The following is a 9349-nucleotide window of genomic DNA, read 5'->3' on the forward strand; positions in this document are numbered from 1 at the left end:
GGGCTCAAACTAGAAATGTATTCAGGAATCCCAAAGGGCATATAAATGCTTAGAAGAATTTTTAAAGTGCTTAAGAGAGTGGGCAGAACAGAGCCAGGCCTTGGTGTTTGCCTTCTGCAAAATCGCAATAATGACATTTAATCTTGTTTGTGTAGCACATTAAAAGCTATAGATAAAACACCCATGGAGAACTGGGTTCTCTTAGCACTTTTACTCACTGGCATACAAGACTCCTTTTTTTTACTGAATGACTGTGGCAGAGTCTCATTGAAACCAAGATCTGTGTAATTTGCATGTGAGAGTTTTGCATGGTTCTTAAGATGCATCCCTATTCATTTCAGCGAGGGGAAAAAGAGTAACTGATTGAAGTTAAGAGTTTTCCAAGCAATTAGCGGTGGTAACAGCATCTCATTACAAGCAAGGACCAGAGAACTGATCTAGAAAACAAAAGCGGTGACGAAGCTACTGGACCCTCATCAAGGAAGGAGAAGAACATAAGGTCTTCAAAAAGTGGACTGAAGGTGAAGGGGGAAATAAGACGCTTACAGATAAGGTGACCGTATGTCCCATTTTGGCCACGATGGTCCCAGATTTCATAGGCCAGTCCTGGCTGGTTAGTCAAAAGTCCAGCAGGGAGGCAGAGCAAGTTGGGTAGACATATGGTTACCTGACCTACGGTGCCATATTTGAGGTCCCTACATTCCTTTCTTCTGCACAGCAGCAGCGGTTCCTGCCCAGCTGCCTGCATTGTACACCATGCTGCTCTGCTGCCATACCAGACTCCAGCCTAGGACTTTTGACCTACCCCCCAAGATCGGCCTATGGAATCCAGGACTGTCCCAGCCAAACCAGGAGATATGGCCACCCCACCCATAGGGGAAAATAAACTATACATGTAAGCTGTAGTCCTTGCAAAATACACTAAAGCAAATGCCCATTTCCTACAGTCGTGAGGAGTTGTCTTATCTGTTGGGTCTCAGCTCTCTAATTGCATGAAGCTGATCATGGTGTCCCAGATCTTTCTCTTAGCATTTCTGTGCCTCAACTGCCCTTTGCTTCATTTGCAAGGGGAAGTAAAACTTCCAGAATCAGAAATCTTTAAAATGTGGTACCATGTGGAAGAGGTACCATGTGGAAGTAGTGTCCATCTCAATAGGTTATTAGAGGTGCAGATTTCAGGTCAGGAGCATTTTTATGGTGTGAGCTTATGTGTGCGAGCATGTGTATCTTTGTTTTATTAGTCCTGCAAGGTCAAGACAGTTGTTTACTAACTTTCAGTCATGTGCACTGGTGCTACTGCTCTGATGGTCATGATTACACCAATGTCAGTGAAGGAAGATTTTGACACACAGAATTTCTTACTGAAGATGGTGTGGAAACTAAAAATCCAATTTGTCTCTGAGATCCCAGGTTGAATTTGAAAAGGTTATAGTTAAGAACATAAGAAGTGCCCTACTGGGTCAGACCATTGTTCCCCCTAGCCCGGTGGCAGAAGTGGATGCTACAGAGGGACAGCATTGAACCAGACTGTCTAGAGTGATCTATCCCCTGTTCAACACCCTCCCTGGTATCCACCATTTATAGGGTTAGAGATGTCAGAGGAACATCTCCAACTATTCTGTTCAAAGAAAAGAAGGGAGAAAAATACAAGGAAAAAAAATTACTTGAAGAATGAGCTCAGCAGCATCCAGTGACATCAATTTATTGCAAAGCAATAAACATGTAACTTGAGGACATTTGCAGACAGCTGTAGGATTTTTTAAATTTTATTTTCCTTTTTATTATAGAACCTCCTGCATTTTTAATCTCTGTTGTTTTTTTTTTTTAAAGTAAAGGTAGATCATTCAATAAAATCATTGCAGTCAGGTTGGGAGCTGCTCCAAGATGCACTGTCTGAACCTAAGAACCAAAAAAAAAAAAGAGAAAGCTGACATTTGAACAAACCTGGGTGATGTTTGTGTTGTTTGCAATAGTCTCCTTGTGCATCTATAATTAGCACACTTCAGCAGCCTCCACGTTGTGTATTCAACATCCCCACACTTTAAAATGGTGGTGGGGGCACTTTAACTAAACTTGTTCAACAAGCTTCAGTTAAAGTGCCCTTGCGGCCATTTTAAAGTGTGGGACAGTGAATATGAGAGACACTGCAGGCACTTTAATTAGAATGGCTCCCAAGGGCATTTACAGATGTGTTTTGGGGGTGGAGGGAGGGTGCTTTAATTAGAGAAACTTTGAGAGCCACACTAACGAAAGAGACTGGAGCATTATGTGTATCAGTGTCCCTGTGCTGAAAAATGGCGGCGAGGCCCTTTAACTAAAGCTCATAGAACAGAAACGAGCTTCAGTTAAAGTACCCCTGCTACCACTTTTCAGTGCAGGGAAGCTGATACACGTGAGCTGGAGTCTGTTGAAGCATGGTAATTACCATGCTCCAGCGGGCTCGATTTAACTTTTTTTGTTCCCTTATTAAAAAAAAAATAAATCCAGATTAATACTGTAGCAGTGGAGACAATCATAGGCACAGAAGGTCTGTGGTGATGATTTATATGCCTAAATCCATACCTGCCAGTATCAGTCCTTGATGTAGTCTTAAAATTATGTTTGCATGCACATATATATAATACACACACATACAAATAAGGATTCGGCAGAACAGTACTTACTAGATTCCTCCATTTTCATCAGATCATTTGAGACTGTCATTATTTAGGAGTACGTCTCTTGGTTTTGATGACGAATGTTCGCTAAGCCATCAGATCAGATCTGGCTTGGTTTCCATGCTGTAAACCATGAATACAAATTTCTAACACCACTATTCCCAAGCAGGGATCTAAAGATACAGATTGACCTGCTCTACAATAAGCATCAAAGTTGTCAGGGACAGTCCGCAAAATAGAAACCTTTTTTGTCAATTGGAAATAGATTTATAACCTCTTTCCATCGTATGCGTGTAGTTCTCCTTCTGTTTCAAGGGGTAATATTTTATGCAGTACTACACATTTAAAAGAGAAATGAACAGAAAAATAGGCTGGTCAGTAAAGTGAGATGTAAATCACTTTAAAGACATCTAAGAAAACTGAGCAAGCCTAAAGGCAAGAAGTCGGATGCAGAGTGCTAGGCTCCAGGGTTTCCAACAGTGGTGAAGTTTAGAGTTGTTTTTCCAGATTTTAGAGTCATAGCTGTGACTGTACGCCCAACCAAAGAAGCCATATACGTGTATTGACTTCACCAGCCTACTTCAAGTTCTTGGAAAGAGCTACAAATTAAATCCGTTGTCAGGGTGTTCTGGGTGCCTGATACACCTGTTCGAGTGCACAGATGGCTCCAGAACTAAGCCGGTTGGGTGACAAATTAGCTTAGAACGATCCACACCTAATGACTGTGGACTTAGGAGACCTCGCGCCAGGTGGGAATGCATGATGTTTCTATGGCTGTTCTCCTTTCAGACAGTGGCAGGAAGTTACACTGCTCTTATTTCAAGCCTCTTAAGCTGCACCTTCTGGTTTTTTTCCCCATCATTGCTGTCTTCACGTATTACCCTGCAGCTTGATTCAAAACATGTTGAAGTCAACAGAAAGATTCTCATAATTGCAAAGGGATCACTTAGCTTAATTTTTTTATTTTTTTTTTACTGCCGTAAGACACAAGGTACCACTTTGTAATTAATTTTCCTGCATTTTGACTTTTATTCTTTCTGGTGGCTTGCAATTTAAATCAATGAGTGATTGTTCTTCAGAATCGTAACTAACCTACAGCCTGTACAATATACCAGGACATTTTCATAATGGTTCAGTAAAAACAACTTCATGGAACATAAACAGCTCCAGAACTAGTGGTTTATTATCTGATTTGCAGGTTTGGTTTTTTTTTTTAAGTTTTCCTCAGTGAAGAGCTTGCATTAAAGAAGTTAGAGAATTACTCAAACAGATAATTGTGCTGGCTTTCCCTGACAAACTGGGGTTTGAGCTCTCTTGCTGCGAAGTGAGTCAGAATGTACGTTTGACATTGCAAAGTATTTGAACTCTGCTTGTTTTGGATCTTTGTGGAAAAGGGAACATCTCATTTATAACACTCCTGCTACTTTCAAAAAAGGAAGCATCACTTGGAGCAGGTTGCTGTTTTAACTATGAAAGTGCCACATTCCCATTAGTGTGAAGACAAGTGGGATAAAAATGGATGGACCACATGATATTAACAATTTAAATGAAAACTTTAGATACTCGCATGTTATGGTAGTGGAGTCAAATGAATGCCTCAATCTCTTGAAGAGCTCATCCTCCCCCTATCCCCATGAGCTCAGGGACTACTGTTAATACCATTTACAGATGAAGACCTGGGTCACAGAGGCCTAGTTTCATAAAGAGAGCTTAAGCTCTTGACTGAGTGATGTAACATCCAGCATTTTGATGGAGGAATCCACAGGTTGGCACCTTAGACTTTCTGTTAGGGCTATGTGAAACTTCAGGTGCTGATTCTATTCGGAGGAGATTTGGTCCGATTTGGTGGCCAAATCTCTGAATCTGAATTGAATCAGGGGACCAATAGAAAGGTCTGAATTGATTCAGAGCTCTCCGAATCTTCCGAAAAGTTTTGGAGAGCTTTGACTTGTACAGTTCCTGGTGGCTGCAGCAGAGAGCTGCAGCTGACTCCAAACTGGAAAGTACTAGGCACAGGGGAGGGGAGAGGGGACCATGGGGGGACCCCTGCCAGCCCTGCCCTGGCCCCTGCCCACCCCAGCTCCTGGTACTTTAAAGAAAAGCCCCAGTGCCAGGCAAGGGGGGTGATCCCCGCTGCCCCCCAGTGGCCCATGCTGCTTGGAGGGCTCTGCCCTGAGTCTCCCAGCCCCCACCAGGGTCCCCCACCCAGGCCAGATCCAGCCCTTTAAGAAAAAAAAAAGCCAAGAAAAGCCCTGGGACTTGACTCCTGCAGCAGCCTCAGGGCTTTGAGGGGCTTGTGCAGAGCTCCCCCATATGTGTCAGGGCAGCAGGGGGCAGTGGGGATCACCCCCTCTGGCAGGAACGGTGAGTGCGGGGGTTTCCTTGGATTTGTTTGTCTTTTTTTTCCTAAAAGGGCCAGAGCTGGCCCGGGCAGGGGGAGTTGGAGTGGCTCATGCAGAGCCCTCCGTGCAGTGGGGGGCAGCAGGGATTGCAGCCCCCCCTTCCCTCCCCCACTCCACCTGGCAGCACCTGCTGATCTGGGGCTTTTTGTTTCCAAGTGCCGGGAACTGGGGCAGGTGGGGCAGCCATTGACAGGCCGAGAGAGGGGTGGGGGCTGGGCCTGGGTGATTCGGAAATTTGGCAGCAGCTGAATCTGCGAATCAGATTCAGCCAAATCAAACTGAGACACTGATTTGAATTACCGTGCCCCATATTGGCCAAATCTGAATCCGAAGTGAATACTAGCCACTTCATGCAGGCGTACTTTCTGTATAGTGCATTTAGCTAGCATACTGAGAAGGGAGCTATTTGAAGTCGGCATACTATATAGGGAGCCAGCAAAGTTGGCTAATAGGCGAGGCATGCCTCTCTCTAGGGCTTAGACACTTTACTTGGTGCTGGCAGAAGGTGCCTTTGTCTATTCAGGAATGGGTTCTAGGTTGTGAATCCCAATGGTGGGTGTGGAAAGCCATCCCTATGGAAGCAGAGTGTGTGACGGTCATCAACTATGAATGATACAAGATCTGGCGGCACTCATGTCCTGATGCCTCTGTTTGTGTGTTTACTTCAGTAGTGCAGTAGCTAAAGCTACTACAGGCTTTGGGGATGGGGATCCATGCTCTCCTCTGCTTGAAGGGATTAAAACTCTCTATTTCTTGCCTTCAAGAGAGGGCTCTGACTACCAGGTCTCTTTATGTAATTTACATTAAACACTGATCCAATAAATTGCAGGGGCTAGAACACAGGTCCCACTGCCCAGGAGAAGTGGTTTAACCACTAGACCAGATAGTTTGACACTGGCTCATGGAAACAGTTCTCTTTTAAGCAGAGGGCAAGGCTGAGTGCCTTCTCTCCACAGCAGCATGTTATCTGGGAGGGGTGGGATATGGGAACCTCTGAAACCAGAGGAGGAAACTAAACTTTATCTCCCACTAAGTTTCTTTGTGGATTTAGCCATGGGCGTCAAGGCTTACGTGGGAATCTATATCCCATCTTTTCATGACACCAGAACTCCAATGTCTTTTGAAACATGTAATCCCTAATGCATCTATTTATGTCAAAAGGAAACAAAATATTAGATCTGATTAGAAAATTTCCAAATAAATTTTTCCCAGTGGCCTGGACTACTTAAGTACCTTCCATCTAAAGACATCAGAGCACTTTGCTAGTACTTCATTAAAACAGCCCACAAGAGCTTTGCAAATTTGGATAATTATCCCCATGTTGCTGAAAGGAGCCTGGCCAAGAGGAAAAAATTTTGTCACCTGCAAGTCAGCACTCAGTAAGTTTTGTGGGAGATCACATCTTTTGTTTCTTGCTCTCTGCTTTACCAGAGGACCATGTTAACATTGCTCGGCTGTTACTGAGACCATGCACAGGACCAAGGTGCTCTCTTATCATGGAATTTCCAGCAAGAGATCTTTTGTCAATGTCTTCTAAACAGGCAGCTGCCCAATAGGCAGCACTCGGCATATACATTCATGGGGAATGTAAGTTAAAAAATAAGAGCAAACAGTAATTACAGGAGCCACTAGACAAACAAATTCATCCGTCCATTCCTGTGAGAAAACAGTAAGGTTTACATCTTTTCTGCCCAATCAGATATCCTGGCTATGGGACTTATAGATTCTAAAGTCACTTCTTTTCCAGCTGTGTGCTGTTGATTTTTCTTAAACTATGCCTGCAAAAATCAAGAGATCAAACTAGATTTTTTTTTTTCCTCTCCTGATTGCAACCTGCCGGATCCTATTGAAGCAGGTTTTCATGATATCATTTAATGGTCACCAGCTCATTACTTAATGCATTCCTGTAGCTGCATCTGAAATGCAGAGTGATGTATGCTGTACCTATAAGCCAATTTGTCGATTTCCAGGTGAATCACTGAACTCTTTATTGAGATGGAGGGTTTTTTTCCCCACTTCAACAAAAGGATACATTTTCCACACAACACAGGAAAAAAAGCATACGTTGCTAAGGAAATTAGGGAATTAATTTTATATTACAGGAGCAAAGTGCCAGTGTCTGTTCACTGGAATGAAGAGCAAGAAGTATGTGAGATCCGTTTGTACTGTTCCATTGAATCAAAATAATTCTTTTGTCATTACAGGAAACCATTGCCTTAATAGTCCCTTGAAAGCACTGGCAGGCCTCATAATTACTTCATTTTACAAAATTCCCCTGAATACGGAAACACAGTCCATCAAGGTTTCTGCATTATAAATACAGAACGTAGCGGTGCAATTTAAGTCGTGCAGGCCTCAGATCGATGGAAGTATGCCAGTTGTGCCCTACAATTCATTTTAGCTTTCATTATTAAAAAAAAAAAAATAGTTGCTTCCTGATTTACATGCTTCATCATTCATTATATTATAATGCTTCTGCTGCGCAGGGGGTCATAGCAGAGTCTCTTTACAGCAAGCCTGACAGAACCAGCTTGATGTTCTACCAGTCGCATCGGCTTCTGTTGAAAATTGCTGCTACTTTCTTTCCTTTCTTCCACCCCCCGTATCTCCAAAGTTTTCAGCCTATTCTCTTTAGCTATGACAAGAATTTTAATTGCCAGAAAGTATGTTGCCTTTTTATCGGTATTAATACGAGTTATTTTCCTAGCCGTCTGCTTCCCCCTGGTTAATTTCAGCAAGTTTCTGAAGTTGAGATATAAACTGAGAAGCTGCTGCCAAGCCACTGTTCATGAGAGTCCATTTGAAAGGAAAAATTATTAGCTGCCAATAAACCCTTCTATTAGCTTATGTAACACAGACTCTCTGGGTCAGGTTCTGAAGACACCATTGGCTGGATTGCTTAAGTACTTGACACTCCATCACGGATATTTTTTCAAAATATCTTAGCTCTCTCATGGGCACTTAAATAAGGCCCAGATTTTCTAGAGCACTCATTGTTCAGCACATAACCACTTCTACCGTGGTACTTATGGCTGAATTCTCATGAGAGCTCAGCATCCTTTGCCAACCAAGCTGTTCTTGAAAGCCTGGTCACAGACCCACAGCCCCTGCCCTTCCCACCCTGTTTTTACCATTGGATACAAAAACTTTGAGCACTTCTTCATGAATTTCCCAGCACTACTCTCAAACGAAGGACCATTCGCTGGATTTATCGCAAGCAAGTTGAATGTGTGTTATACTCCGAAAAGCCTATGGATTGGAATTACAAGGAGGGTTGGCTGGAGTTTGATCACCCAAGACGAGAGTTGCCATATATGAGTTAAACAGCTGTCTAGCTGGGGTCACGCAGAACTCTGCACAAGTAATTGATCCTTCTGAGAGTGACTAGGTTAAAACACCAGGCTCCTTCTCCTACTTGTTCCTGGCTCAATCAATCTTGGATTTTTTTTATGCACTTTGGCACATCTTCAACAGGAAGGGTAGAGAGTACCTTCCTACACTCCGCAAGGAACAGGCAAGAGCCTGGTGGTTAGGATGCCCTCCTAACACTGAGAGATATCAGCATGACTCCTTTCAGGCAGAGAAGAGAATAGAAGGCGAGTGTCTCTGCCCTGTGGGAGTCCTAGAGATGTCTTGGATGAATTTAAGATTCAGTATAGTCTTGGGGATATACTGCAGATATAAGCAGTAGTATGTTTTTAGGGAGGTGTCTGCTGCTTTGAATGCCATTTTGAGGGTCTAACTCTTTTCAGGAACTATATAGGGAATGGAGGTGCCTTATGCTGGATTCCAGTAGCTAAATCATAAGTCATGATTTTCAGAAGTCACTTAGCCACTTTTGAAAAGCTAGAAAACAAATGCATGTAAGATGCAACTATCTTACATTGCAGTTTTATGCTATCAGTTCCTACCCAGTGCCAGTCTGTTACTAACAACACAAGGGATTTTCCTTTTGCCTGATACTTAAATTTCATTCTGTCCTCTGATGACTGCCAAGACTGCATGTATGCAAGCGCAGTTGGTCCTGGATGGTTTAAATCTACAAAGGAAGGATATTGTGAAAATCTAGGACAAGCTCATCTCTGCAAGCCACAGATAGTAGTGGTATGATCCCAGAGAATCTTCTTCCTTTTCTGGTAAATACTGCATGCTATAACTTTCTTTTTTTTTTTTTAACTTTAATCTGTAAAACATTTAAATATAGGAAGAGATCACTGCCAGTAATTGTGCATACTTCCTTATAAAGTACGCATCCAGTGAAATCAATCTGTTATTGCAGATCAAACAGAT

The sequence above is a fragment of the Crocodylus siamensis genome, chromosome 10 (genome assembly GCF_052110815.1).
Source record: "Crocodylus siamensis isolate JL-2025a chromosome 10, ASM5211081v1, whole genome shotgun sequence".
Classification (NCBI taxonomy): Eukaryota; Metazoa; Chordata; order Crocodylia; family Crocodylidae; genus Crocodylus; species Crocodylus siamensis.